The sequence below is a fragment of the Sus scrofa genome, chromosome 13 (genome assembly GCF_000003025.6).
Source record: "Sus scrofa isolate TJ Tabasco breed Duroc chromosome 13, Sscrofa11.1, whole genome shotgun sequence".
Lineage (NCBI taxonomy): Eukaryota > Metazoa > Chordata > Mammalia > Artiodactyla > Suidae > Sus > Sus scrofa.
Genome location: NC_010455.5, coordinates 45,979,361 through 45,994,061, shown reverse-complemented (window position 1 = coordinate 45,994,061; position 14,701 = coordinate 45,979,361). Strand labels below are relative to the sequence as shown.

The following is a 14,701-nucleotide window of genomic DNA, read 5'->3' as shown; positions in this document are numbered from 1 at the left end:
TGTATGGGGCCAGGCCCACCTTGATCACTTGGACTGAGGGTTGGCGGAGGATGATTCCCCAGAGGAAATCTAGGTGCTCTTACCCAGAAGAAGCCAGGCAAGGGAATCCACAATGGCCCTCTGTAATGACACTCAAGGTCTGTGCTCCATAGGATATTTTTCTCTCTGATCTGATATTGGGCCCCCATTTCAAAGAATACGAGGCTATAAAATGTGAAGGGGAAGAAGTGTTCATTCTGTGGATTCTGGGGCCAGAAAGAACAAGGAGAATGACAGTCATGGAGGCTGGCAGCCTGATGTCACTATGAGGGCTCTGGTGCAGGACAAGGATTCAGCCCGAGGACCCTAGAGGGGCTGGAGACTCTCCAACTTCATCCTCCTCCTCCTCTGTCAAAGACAGCAAAATACCGACTTCTTAGATTGCTTGTGAGTAGATATTCTAATACCTGACAATTCCTTGGCCGGGTGCTTGCTGTGTGGGTTATTCTCAGTAAATATTAATGTTGGGGAGTTCCCTAGTCACTCAGTGGGTTAAGGATCCAGCATTATTACTGCTGTGGCATGGGATCAAACCCTGACCTGGGAACTGACACATGCCACAGGTAAGGCCAAAAAAAAAAAAAAATTGCAGCAGCTCTAGTTAATGTGGTTTCCAAAGCTACTCAGATGTTGGTGTCCTTGTGGGCCTTCCTCTTAGGCCAGAAGCCTCACTTGCTTCTCTCCAATCTTTGGTTCCTTTTCTAGAATCACACGTTCAAGGACTTGGTCTAGTACCTACAACCTTGGAAATCCCAGGGGCATTTTGCCAGAATAGAAGCCTTTCTTTCCTTGGGGGTGGGAAGTGCAGCTCGAATCTGCAGGGCCTCCTCTGATAGGCTTCCTCTGTTTCTGTTGAATGCTGTAGAAACAAGAGCCCATGTAGATCTCTGGTCCCAAGCAAGCTAAGGCCAGTAACCTCCAGCATGCTCACTGGCCACCTGTGGGTGCCTTGCAAGGCTCTGCCATCCAAGCCCAATGGCCTCTGGCAGCTGTTCTGGGCTCAGCTTCCAGAACCCATTTTCTCTCTCTTGACTTCCCTTTGGATCCAGCCACTCCTCTCAGACTTGCCACTGTACTTCCCGAGCATCCTGAGCAATACAGATCCATCAGTCTTATTATTGCAAATGATAGAAACTCAATTGAAACAGACTTAAACAATGAAATAGTTGAAAAGTTAGGACACAACAGGATTCAGGGACTCTAGTGATATTATCACATCCAAGTTTCCAACTCTTGCTTTGCTCTATTTTCTGGTGGCTTCACGCAGATGAGCTTGTCCCATCATGTGGTAAAGTGGCCACCAGGGAAGGCAGCTTATGCTGTGGGATTGATGGCAAGAAGTTTCCCAATCTAGCACCCTTCCTACATGCCACTGACTTTGCACCCACTCCTGATGTTGGGTGTAACTATATGATCTCTTTTGGCCAAAAGAATATGCTTGGAAATGACAGTGCATCAGTTCCAAGTCTCACCCTTAAAAAAAACTGCCTGCTTTCATTTGCCTTTCTCTTGTTCTTCTGGAACCACCATGAGAACATGCCCCAGTTAGCCAGAGGGTCCTGGAAGGAAAAATAAGACTTTTAGGGCAGAGCTGGCTCACTGACCACAGACATGAGCTGGAAGTGGAAGCATGCCAGCCAACCTGCAGACCTGTCAGTGTGACAATCAACACTTACTGTTGTGCTACCCGGGACACCTGGGCCATGAGAGGGTCTGTGATGCAGATTTGTAACCATAGCTGAGGGATGCAAAAGCTATTCTCCCAGCAACTGCCCCCAGAAGAAACATTTTCCTTCCTGAGGGTTCCAGCAAAAATCTAAAAAAAATCTGAGGGTTGATTTCAGTTGGCCAGAATTATGTCTAATCCTAGTGCTGGGTAAAGTTGGAAAAAGAAGAATCTAGAACCAAGATTTAATTTGCTGAAAGTGAAGAAGTGGTGGTCCACCATGAGAAAATCATGCTACTGTGGCCAGAAGAAGGTAGAAAGGATGCTGGGCAAACAGAGTTACTGACTCTCAATACCCCATCCCTGAAGGGTCTGTAGAAACCTGTGTCCATTGCTCCATATTAAGCCAGGAACCAGCCTTATTCATGTCTACACCTGTCTGTGTAGGGTGAAAGTCAACTCAAACTAAAAAATCAGTTGGCCAGGGGATGGAGACCCAGGACACAGCATTTGGTGAGCCACCCAGGTTGATATGATCTCGTTCCTCACTTCTGTCCCCTTCCAGGCTGGAATGGGGAAAATGGCTTCAGACCATGGGCAGGCTACTACTTGGCAACTTGCCCTCCTTCCCCATGATGCCAGCTTAACTGGAGGTAAAAAGCAGTAGCTGGAATAATTGCTGCTTCCACACCTGGACCTGATTTAGAGCCATTCTTTCTTGCCAGCCCTGCTCCTCAATTGCACTCATGGGGCTCTAATCTCTAGCGGGTTCATGCCCTGCTGCCTCTCTGTCTTTGAGGGAGAATTAAACCAAATTGGAAGCATGACATGCAATAAATATTACCACCATGGCCTGGTTTCATGGGGTCATTCAATTCTTGCTAAATATCAGTTAAAATTAAGATGAATTAAAAACTCTAGTGGTTATGGTTTGCTTCCTTCCTCAAAATCTCACCTTCTACCTTGACCTTTTCCCTGCTCTCTTTAGTTCTGCTATCTTTAAGGAATGGCGTTTGGCTCCAAGATATTCCTGGGGTATTTTTGATGCCTAATACACTGGAAAATAAAAAAACCTAATTTCTGTCTCCTTCAGATGGTATCCTACCCCAAAGCTACAGGACAGTCCATGCTTTCTCCAAGGCTTCTATCATGGAGATGCACTTCACTATGTAAAGGGAAGGCTATGCTTTCTCTACTCCCATTACTCCTCGAGCTGCACTCCACCCCCTTCAACCCTCCTTTCAATACCAAACTTCCCCATGGGGTTGGGAGAAAATGTTTGGGAGAAAATGTTTAGAAGAAGGTCCAGGTCGGGGAAAGCAAACACTGGTCCATGCATTCGCTCTGATTACAAGGTTAAGGGTAAGACAATAGCTCTTGTGAACACAAGCAGGCAGCGTTCAATGCAGCTTTCTTCCCCTCCTCAATGCAGCTTTGATCCAGTTAGGGCTATCCAGGAGGAATTTCACTGTAACTGAGACAGCCCAACCTGGGAACCATGTCTCATTCTGGAGGGGCAGTGCCCCTTGTGATTTGGGAGGTTATCAGGATTGAGCTAGGACCATTCCATGAAGCACTCCCACCCTACCAGGACCTCCACCCCTGCCCCTCCCGCCCCCAAGCCCAATCAAATTCATAACAGAGTTTGCTGTAGGTATGATGGCTGGTGCCGGTTATTAAACTGTTGTCTTGAAGCTTCAAAGTCTCTGCAGTTTGGTGATATGGTCGCTAGAACTGCCATTTCTGCCAGCCAGCTGGTGCCATGCTATGTTCTGCCACTAGGAGGCGCCGGAGGAGGGAGCTGCAAAGCTGGAGTTGGGAGAAGGGACTTTCCTTCCAGTTGCCACAGGCTTCCTTCTGGCAGAGTCTTCTGTGTCAGTCTCTAGCTTTTTTCAACACTCCCGTTGCCAGCCTCTTCCTCATTTCTCTGCCCTACAATTTGCAAAACCCTCCTGCTTTAAAAACAACCACCTCTGGGTTTTTCAAGCAATCCTGGCTCTCTATGTAGTCTCGCTCAGGACAAAGAAGAGAAACATCAACAGCTGGTCCATTAGGGGTGGGGTCTCTGCCTGCAGAAAGATCCAATTTCTTCCCAGAGCGGGTGGATACAGCTAAGAAGATAAAAAATGACCTTTCACCTTCAGGAACAGTAATGTAAGATTAATTTGAGACTTTGAAACTAATGAGTTGGCTCATCTTGGTGCAGCACCAGTGAATCACAGGACATTTGCAGAGCCAGCAACCCAGACATCTTTTTCCTCAGATGGGGCTGGGGAAGGAGGAACGATAAGAAATAAATTTATCTTTAAAAACAAAGCTCAGAGGAGAGATATCCCCATAAAGCTCTATTAGAGGAAAGGGTGGGGAAGAGAGGGTGTGCAAATTCTGTACCTTTAATCAGCTTAGCTTTTCACTGTCAATGGCTGAAGCACTCAGACAGGCGAGAGTGAGGTAGTTAAATCCATGAATGTGAAATGGATCCCTTGGGGTCTAGGCATGATCTGTGACTTTCTAGCTGTGTGATCTTGGACGGGGTTTTCAACTGCGTCTCAGGGAGGTTTGGGTTAGAAAGTGCATGGAAAGCGCCTGTGTTCAGGCCAGGAATCTGGTAATTTTGCATTTTTGATGATGATCGAGGGAGGCAGGAACAACTCGAGGGTGTCTCATCCATGCAGCGGGAAGTCTGAGGTTTCTGTCTGCCAAGAGGAAATGTCTAAGAGCAGAAGACAAAAGCAGAATCTGGCTGATGCACATCATGGGGAAACTGGTTTCAGCATCACCCAAGGGAAAAACGGTCTCACAGGCTAGCTGATCAACAAAGGGAATAGCAGCCGGGGGAGGCAGTGAGTGCCCCATCCTTGGAAGTATGCAAGCAGGAGCTCTTTCCACTATATTAAAGGATAGTTTGGGTTATCTCTAAGGATCCTTCTTCCTGTTCACATTCCAGATCTTCCATTTGATAACGCGTTGCCTGGGGTTTCAGAGCCAGGGTTGCCTTCTCTGTGATTCAGGCTGATGGTGGTACCGGCCTCCCTGTTACAATTGCTTTCTCTGTTTTCTCTGTGCCTTCCCTTCCGCAAACTGGGGATCAAGATGGGCTGAGTAGTGTGTTCTGGGGCATATCAAAAGGAGGGAGAGAATATATAGACACTGCCTTGAAAAAAACTCAAGCAGGTAGTGAGGGAGACAGACAGATGAGCAAAGCATGATAGAACAATTCCACAGATGTGCTGACAGAGCTATACATTGAGTATTCTGGGAGCCCAGAGGAGGGGCATCTAGCTCAGCAGGGGTGAAGTGGGGAAGGGGTGTCAGAGAAAGCTTCCCAATGGAGAGACTGCAAGAATTTAATGGTGGGAATGTGTGATTTGGAAGCAGAATAAACAGTATGACCAAAGCCCCCAGGGCAAGAAATGGTGGGACATACAGAGCACTGGACTGAAGGCAGTGCTGGTGGGATGCAAAACCTGAAGCGAACCTGATGGGAAATGATGAAGAGGTAGCCAGCAGGGATGGAAGCCCTCAGCTTCCATGCTAAGGAATGTGAACTTGGATCCTGTAAGTGATGAAATGTCACTAGCTGGTTTCAATTAATTGGCATATTCTTGTCTCTGTTTTTTTTTCGTTTTGTTTTGTTTTAGTTTTGGTTTTTTGTCTTTTTAGGGCCGTACCATACCTGTGGCATATGGAAGTTCCCAGGTTAGGGGTCAAATCAGAGCTGCAGCTGCCGGCGTACACCATAGCCACGCCAGATCCAAGCTGCATGTGCAACCTATACCACAGTTCATGGCAATGCCAGATTCTTAACCCACTGAGTGAAGCCAGAAATAAAACTCCTGTCCTCATGGATACCAGCTGGGTTCATTACTGCTGAGCCCCAATGGGAACTTGAGTTTTCTGTTTTGGAGACACCTCTTTGGCGCCTATGAGGCAGATAAATTAGTATACAACAAAGCTGGATCATCAGTTGGCTGACTGTTGAACCCTGCAAGTCATCTAAGCCAGGAGTGGCAATGCCAGGGACCCTGCCTCTGGTGGCATTTTGGTGAGAATCAACTGGTAGGATGTCCAGGGAAGTTTCTAGTAAAACATGAACTGCTTCCCAAATACACAGGATCATTATAACGATGATCTCTCTATAAAACTTTGGTTCGGGGGGCCATCGCATAAGCTGAGTCCCCTCATCCCTTTACCAATAAAAGCCATACCTGTGACCCAAACCAGTATAAATTGTACTTGTGCTTAACAAGAGTCTTTAAGAAGGTAATGAAACCATTGGCTTGAGAATAATTTTGCAGATGCTTCTGCAATACAAAGTTTTCCATTCCAAGATGAAGTTATGGTGCTGCAGGGAAGAACAGGGTTGAAGGAGGCGAGGGAATCTAAGCACAAGATTAGATTTCACGCGGGCTAACGAAGAGGGCAGACAATGGTTATGGTCTTTAAATAAAACTTCCAATGGGTCTGGCACAAGAGGGCACTGGAGATGGGCCCACCCGTCTCAGATTTGCTGAACCACTTTTGCAGACAGCTGGAGATTTACCAGAATATTTTGGACCTTGTAGATGTGCTCTGGAATGCAGTGGCTTAGAGAAGGTGAGAGGAGTTTCTCTTAAGCAAGTGTGGTGTCTGCTTCTCGCGCTGTTTATGGCAGAGCTGAAAATTGTCTTCAAAATTAACAATAGATGTGCATAAATCTTCTTCAGTTACCTAGCAACTAATACAAGACAGCACAGAGGTTCTCAGGGCTAGGGGGAGGTAAACCTGTTTTTGGAGTATCTAGGAGCATTTTTGTGATACTTGGGGATTTGGGGGAGGAAAAGAAAGAAAATTAACATGACTAATTAAATGTTTGAGTTTCTTTGATTCTTTCTCTTTTATTTCTTATAAAAACTGAATCAGATAACAAAAACCTTTCCTAAATGAGGTTTCTAGCAAAGTAAGGGTCTATGAAGACCGAATAATTTCTGATGCCTCTTCTGAAGCTAAATTGTTGGCTCTACACTAGCTCTGTGATCACATGTATAAAATAAGAGGTCAGATTAGGGGAACTGTAACATTTCACTTACATTTCTAGGACGTATGGGGTGATAGAGTTTTTAGATTTCAATGTGTTGAATCAAAAGTAGGTGTTCTGAGTCACAGTGGATTTTTTAAAAAGGAAAAGGTGTGAAAACAATGAAGTCATGAGGCATGAGCCTTAGACACACACACCCACATATTTCTGTGCATATGTATACATATGTGTGAGTATTTTATTTATAAAAATTAGTTTCTACAGGAGTTCCTGTTGTGGCTCAGTGGGTTAAGAACCCGACTAGTATCCATAAGGATGTGGGTGTGATCCCTGGCTTTGCTCAGTGGGTTTAGGAACCAGTGTTACTGTGAGCTGCCATGTAGGTCACAGACGTGGCTCAGATCTGGCCTTGCTATGGCTGAGGTATAGACCAGCAGCTGTAGCTCCAGTCTGACCTCTAGCCTAGGAACTTTCATATGCTGCAGGTGCGGCTCTAAAAAGACCAAAAAAAAAAAAAAAAAAAAAAAACCAAAAAAAAAGAAAGAAAATTAGTTTCTACATTAAGGGTTAGGTTTACAAATTCAATGCTACAGAGCCTTCAGGTGACACAGATGAGCTCTGTGGCCAGAGACCTGAATGAGCTGGGCATCTGGGCAGTGCTTGGTGTCTCCGTCAGAACCCAACCAGAAAGCCAGAAATTCAGAGCTCGTGTAGCATCTCCTAATTTTAAAAATATTGACAACTAATTTGAAGTTCTAAAAAACATTCCGCGGGCAAAGCAAGTTTGCCCTCAAGCAAAAAGCTCTGAGCACTAAGTTCTCTTTTTAAAAGGTGTATGGTTGCTCACAACCCACTTTATCTGACAGGGTGGAGATCAGCTTGCCCAGGCCCTGGGCTAATAGGGTTCAACCACTGCCTCTGAAGGCTCAAAATCCTCCCAAAGGTGGGTATTACTAATGACAGGACTCTTTACCGTTATTCAAATATGAGGTTATGCTGAGGCCCACAAACGTCAAGGTCATGCTGAAGATGACTCAGCTCCTGAGTCCTAAGCCTTCATAGCAGTCCCGTTTCTCTGCATCTACAGCTGCCTATTCTGTGGATATAACTCCACTGGAATAAAAGGCCATGGTGGGGGCAATTTTTGCTTTGTTTTTTGTCTTTTTAGGGCTGCACCCGAGGCATATGGAGGTTCCCAGGCTAGGCGTTGGATCGGAGCTATGGCTGCCAGCCTACGACAGCCACAGCAACACGGGATCTGAGCTGCATCTGTGACCTACACCGAAGCTCACAGCAACACTGGATACTTAACCCACTGAGCAAGGCCAGGGATCGAACCTGCGTCCTCATGAATACTAGTCAGATTTGATTCCTCTGAGCCATGACAAGAACTCACTGTTATTTTTATAAGTAAAAAAATAGTTGGGTTTTTTGGTAGGAAAAAAATTGTTTTAATAGAATTTCTCTTAAGAAGAGTTAGGAAGCTGTGTGTGTTTGCTAGAGCTGCCCTAAGAAAGTACCACAAACTAGGTGGCTTAAACAACAGAAGTTTATTTTTTCATGATTCTGGAGGCTAGAGGTCAAAGATCAAGGTGTCGGCAGGATTGGTTGTTTTCTGAAGCCTCTCTCCTGGCATGGGGATGATGGACCAACTATCTCCATGGTCCTCTCTCTGTGTGTCTGTATACTGACCTCCTCTTCTTACAATGTTGTAATCCTATTGGATCAAGGCCCACCATATGACCTCATTTTATCTTTCTGTTTCTTTTTTCTTTTTTTAATCTTTGATTTTTATTTAATTTTAAAGGTTACTTTTTATTTATTTATTTATTCATGTATTTATTTTTAGGGCCGCACCCATGGCACATGGAAGTTCCCAGGCTAGGGGTCGAATCAGAGCTGTAGCTGCCAGCCTACACCACAGCCACAGCAATGCAGGATCCGAGCCATATCTGCAACCTACACCACAGCTCATGGCAACGTCGGATCCCTGACCTACTGATTGAGGCCAGGGATCAAACTGGCATCCTCATGGATACTGGTTGGATTCTTTTCTGCTGCATCATGATGGGAACAGGTTACTTTCTATTTAAAGTGTTCACAAAATATGGGCTTTATTCTCCGTGTTGTACAGGCCATCCATGAGCTTATCTTACACCCAATAGTTTGCACTTCCCACTCCCCTACCCTGTATGGCCCCTCCCCCAGCACTGGTAATCACTGGTTTGTGCACTATGTTGTGGGTCTTCTTCTTCTTTTTTTTAAATGGCCACACCCATGGCATTTGGAAGTTCCTGAGCCAGGGATTGAATCCAAGCTGAAGTTGCACCCTACACCACAGTTGGGGCCAGGCCAGATCCTTAACCCACTGTGCAGGGAGTCAAACCTGAACCACTTCAGTGCCCTGAGCCACTAAAGTCAGATTCTTTCACCACTGTGCCACAGAGGGAACTCCTGGGTCTGCTTCTATTATGTTACATTCACTATTTCTATTTCTACATATAGATGATATTGTACAGTATTTGTATTTCTCAGTCTGACTTATTTAACTAAGCATAATACCCTCCAAGTCCATCCATGTTGCTGCAAATGGCAAAATTTTATTCGTTGTTTTTTTTAGGGCCACGCTTGGGGCGTTTGGGAGTTTCCAGGGTAGGGGTTGAACTGGAGCTGCAGCTGCCAGCCTACACCACAGCCACAGTAACACCACATCCTTAACCCCAGAGTGAGGCCAGGGATTGAACCCACTTCCTCATGGATACTAGTCGGGTTCATAACCAGCTGAGCCACAATGGTAACTCCCCCAATTTTGTTCTTTTTTATGGCTCAGCAGTATTCTATTGTGTCATCTTCTTTACCTATTCATGTGTTGATGGACACTTAGGTTGTTTCCATATCTTGGCTATTTTGACTAATACTGCTGTGAACATTGGGGCATATGCATCCTTTTGAATTAGTGTTTTTTTTGTTTGTTTGTTTATTTGTTTTCTGGTCTAACCTCAGAGTGGAACCACTGGGTCACATCATAGTTCTATTTTTTGTTTTTTTGAGAAATCTCCATACTGTTTTCCACAATAGCTGCACCAATTTAAATTCCCACCAACAGTGTACACATGTTCCCTTTTCTTCACATCCTCACCCACATTTGTTATTTGTGGTTTTTTTGATGATACTCATTCTGACAGGTGTGAAGTGATACCTCATTGTGGTTTTGATTTGCATTTCCCTGAAAATTAGCAATGTTGAGCATTTTTCATGTGCCTCTTGGCCATCTGCATTTCCTCTTTGGAAAAATGTCTGTTCACTTCTGCCCAGTTTTTAATTGGGTTTTGGTTATTTGATATTGACTTGTATGAACTGTTCATATATGTTGGGTATGAATCCCTTATATGACCTCATTTTCTCTGAATTTCATTTTTAAAGATCTTATTTCCAAATAAAGTCACCTTCTGAGGTACTAGGGGTTTAGAGCTTCAACCTATAGTTTTTGGTTTTGTTTTGTTTTCATTTTGTTTGTCTTTTTAGGGCTGCATCCAGGGCATATGGAAATTCCCAGGCTAGGGGTTGAAGCAGAGCTGCAGCTGCCAGCCACAGCCACATCCACAGCAACGCTAGAGCCAAGTCAGGTCTGCAATATGCACCACTGCTTATAGCAATGCCAGATCTTTTATCCCACTGAGAGAGGCCAGGGATTAAATCCACATCCTCATGGATACTAGTTGGGTTCATTACTGCTAAGCATTTTTGGGAGGCACAATTTAGCCCCAAAGAGAAGCCATACACTTTCTTTTCGTCTTCCTCTTTTTTTTTTTTTTTTTTTTTTTTTAAGTCTTTTTGTCCTTTTAGGGCTTCACCTGCAGCATATGGAGATTCCCGGGCTAGGGGTCCAATCGGAGCTATAGCCACTGGCCCACGCCACAGCCACAGCAATGTGGGACCCGAGCCATGTCTGCAACCTACACCACAGCTCACGGCAACGTTAGATCCTTAACCTACTGAGCGAGGCCAGGGATCAAACCCTCATCCTTATGGACGCTAGTTGGGTTCCCTAACCACTGAGCCACGATGGGAACTCCTTTTCCTCTTCTATCCCTTCAGTATTATTATCATTGGAGGGGCTGAGAAATTTCCCAAGTCCAGGAGCCATAGTGTCAGCCAGAGCATTGGTTCACCTGAGGGGATTCTCTCGTCTCTGAACCCCAGGATGGCTGAGTCAGCATTTCACCAGCTCCCCAGGAGGAGTGGGGTTTGTTCACACACTTGAATCAGTCAACCCATTCCCAAAGCATCACTTCAGTGTTTTTAGAATAAATAAAACATGAGACGTTCGGCAGTGTCACTCTTACTTGGTATCACTTCTTCTATCTGTGCATCTTGATTTAAAATAACATTAATGTGGACAGGTAGCATTATTTATCATATCAACAACTGGAGACAACCTCAATGTCCAACAACAGGATTTAATAGGATTCTCTGCAGCCTTTGGAAAGTTTGCTATGGAAAAATATTTGCAACATGAGAAAATGCTCAAGATAGGTGAAGTAGAAAAAAAGTAGGTTACAAAGTATGTACAATTTGATTCCAGTTTTTTGGAAAACAATTTATTACACAGACATATATATTAACATATATCTTATGAATCTGTGTTCATTTGGAAACATACTCTAAGATGTTGAAAATAAGCCTCAGTCATGGAATTACACATTTAAAATTTTTCTTCTGTTTTTCTAAATGTTTTATATTTTCTGCCATTAAATATAGATTATTTTTGCAATTAGGAGCAAACCACTAAAAATACAAACCTTGGGAGTTCCCACTGTGGTGCAGTAGGTTAAGAATCTGGGAGTTCCCGTCATGGCGCAGTGGTTAACGAATCCGACTAGGAACCATGAGGTTGCGGGTTCGGTCCCTGCCCTTGCTCAGTGGGTTAATGATCCGGCGTTGCCGTGAGCTGTGGTGTAGGTTGCAGACGCGGCTCGGATCCCGCGTTGCTGTGGCTCTGGCATAGGCCGGTGGCTACAGCTCCAATTCGACCCCTAGCCTGGGAACCTCCATATGCCGCGGGAGCGGCCCAAGAAATAGCAACAACAACAAAAAAGACAAAAAAAAAAAAAAAAAAAAAAAAAAAAAAAAGAATCTGACTGCAGCAGCTCGGGTCACTGAGAAGGCATGGGTTCAATCCCTGGCCTGGCACAGTGGGATCCAGTGTTGTCACAGCTTCAGTGTAAGGTTACATCTGTGCCTCAGATTCAATCCCTGACCCAGAAACTTCCATATGCCTTGGGTTCAGCCAGGGAAAAAAAAAACAAAACCAAAAACCTTGATACACACATTCACTTTACAGAAAAATTCTTCTATCTTGGTCTTTGCCATAAGGAGCTCTTGTACAGCTTTTCACATGGAACTGCATTTATAAACATTTCATTTATTTACCATTTTCCAGATACAACTCTTAGCCATGATTACTGGGACTGGAGAAGAATTTTTGTGCCAGGCCAAAGAACATTTTTTCTCTTTTTTTGTCCATCCGATTTTCTTTTCCCTTGAAAGGGGTTTTTGGAGGGAATTCAGAGAAAGGGTGGTGCCCCACAGACCCGAATAAAGGGTACAAAGATAAATAAATGGATTAGTTTTATGTGTTTAAGGTAACATCCAAGTCAACCTAAAAATAAGCAGGATGTAACTTCATAGTGACTTTGTGCCTTCTCCTTCTCTATATTTATTTGTGAGATTCTTTGGATGCACTCTCCTTTTCATAGAATGTGCTTTGATTGGCTAAATGTCTCTGCAAGGCATCTTTTTATGAAGGAGGGGTTTGCAGAGGACAATGCTGTGTCAAACTTGAAAGAGGAAGTAGTGGTCACCTTGACCAACTCTGGCCATCATCGGCTCTCAGACCTTAGAATTCCCTAGAGAAATTTTGCAATTGGTCCAGGCCCTACACCATTAAAAAGGGGGCCTGGGCCTATGAACTGTGAAAGCTCTGGTTCTTTGGCTGTTTGGCCAGGTTGGTGAGCCCTGTCTTTAGATGGCTCATGGATTTCTCCCCTTCAGCATCACAGTAGATTATTACATGAGCACTTCCGGAGAAGAACTTTCTACCTTCTGAGCTAATCCATTCTACTCTTTGACAGCTATGCCTGTTTTATTCTCTCTTGCTTCTAACTTGGATCCTTCTCATCCTTTCAGAGGTGAAAAACAGAGTCACTTTGCATGTGTAACCAAAGAAAAATTCCAAAGTCCCATGGGGCCCAGTCTCTGCATAGGACCACATCTTCAAAAGCAAAAATAATTACAATGGTAATTTAGGGCTTTACCAGCCACACCCAAAGAATGTCGTCAGGGGTAAATTCATTACCTGTGGTAACATTTCTCAAAATCCTTCTCCCTTTTCCTCTTAATTCTTTTATAATACCCATCCGTTCACCACCCGAGGCACAAATTTCCCGAAGATCAGTCTGCATCCCTCTTCAGGCTCTTTCCTGTTTCCATTCTCAGCAGTATAGTATGTAGATTGATTTTCATCCCTCTGGATGCTCTTTTTCTCTCCCCTGGTTGTCTGCTACCCAGACTTTCCACAACAGAGAGCCCAGGAAAATGTCTAACAGACAAAAATCTTTCCCCCTTTCTTCCATTCTACCTGGGCCTATTTCTTTATACCCAATATCATGATTTAGCTTTTTTTGTTTAAGCCAGAAACTGGGGAAAGGAGAAGAGGACATTCAAGATAGCACTCTCTTTATGAGATGTGCGGGGTGGGGGCTAAAGCTGGACACCATGGTGCATTCATAAACCTTGTGTTCATCACAATAGCACTTTTCTCATTTCTCCATTGCAAGACCTTGGTGCTTCACATAGCTGACACAGTGCCTCCTCCTTCTTCTAACCCCTTCCCCTCAGGTGGCACAGGTATTCATCAATAAATCCCACCAATTCCCAACTGTTTTCTGTAATTGTTCCCCAGCTCTTATCTAGTTCCCCTTCTCTGATATTGTCTATATATGTCTGTCCCTGATTAGCATGTTGGGGGGTATTTAAAAATACTACTGACTTAGAGCACTCCAATGACTTTTAGGGAAGTACAGACCATGCATTTAGAATCTAAGCCTCTGCATCAGCCAAACCTGGCTTTGCTTTCTTTTTTTTGTCTTTTGTTTTTTAGGCCCACAGCTGTGGTATATAGAGGTTCCCAAGTTAGCGGTCAAATTGGAGCTATAGCCGCTGGCCTGTGGCCACAGCCACACCAATGCCAGATCTGAGCTGCGTCTGCAACCTACACCACAGCTCATGGCAACGCCAGATGCTTAACCTACTGAGCAAGGCCAGGGATTGAACCTATGTCCTCTTGGATACTAGTAAGATTTGTTTCCCCTGAGCCACGGTGGGAACATCCAAACCTGGTTTTAGATCCCAGCTCTGCCCTTTACCTGCTGTATGACCCTGGGAAAGTCATTTAATCTCTCTGTGCCTCAGCTTCCTCATCTGTAAAATGGGGCAATGAAAAATGTAACCCAAAGTGTGATGTTAAGGAAGTGGACTTCACGGAACTCAAATGGGTACCACAGCAGGGTGCTGCTTCTCTGCATGCATCACTATTTCCATTTCTCTTTTTACCATCCATTTTAGGGGTGAGAGATGAGCAGAAGAAAAGGTTCTTTTGCTAGTAAATGAAGAGAACCTTGTGAAAGACTTGGAGCAGAGATCAGCTAACTGAGCCTACTGGTCAAATTTGACCTACCACCTTTTTTAAAAAAAATAAAGTTTTACTGAAACACAGGCTCATCCATTCATCTCTGACTGCTTTTTCATTACAATTACAGAGTTGTGTCATGGGGCTAAAGACTACAAGAGCAAAGCCTGAAATACCTGCTATTTGGCTCTTTACAGAGTCAATTTACCAACCACAATTCAAAGTGAAAAAAATAGAATATCTTTTCCACATGGCCTGCCATTGAGGAGGTGAGCGTCATGAGGCCCTC

The 14,701-nt window shown here is 44.4% G+C and overlaps 1 long non-coding RNA gene across 1 annotated transcript in view; it reads left to right on the top strand.

Annotated features, from left to right (window-relative positions):
- The window catches only part of LOC110256262, a 44,790-nt gene extending 30,292 nt beyond the window's left edge, over window positions 1-14,498 (top strand). The window contains exon 2 of the long non-coding RNA XR_002337624.1: window positions 14,349-14,498. This is a non-coding gene — a long non-coding RNA (uncharacterized LOC110256262). The remainder of the gene's footprint in view (window positions 1-14,348) is intronic.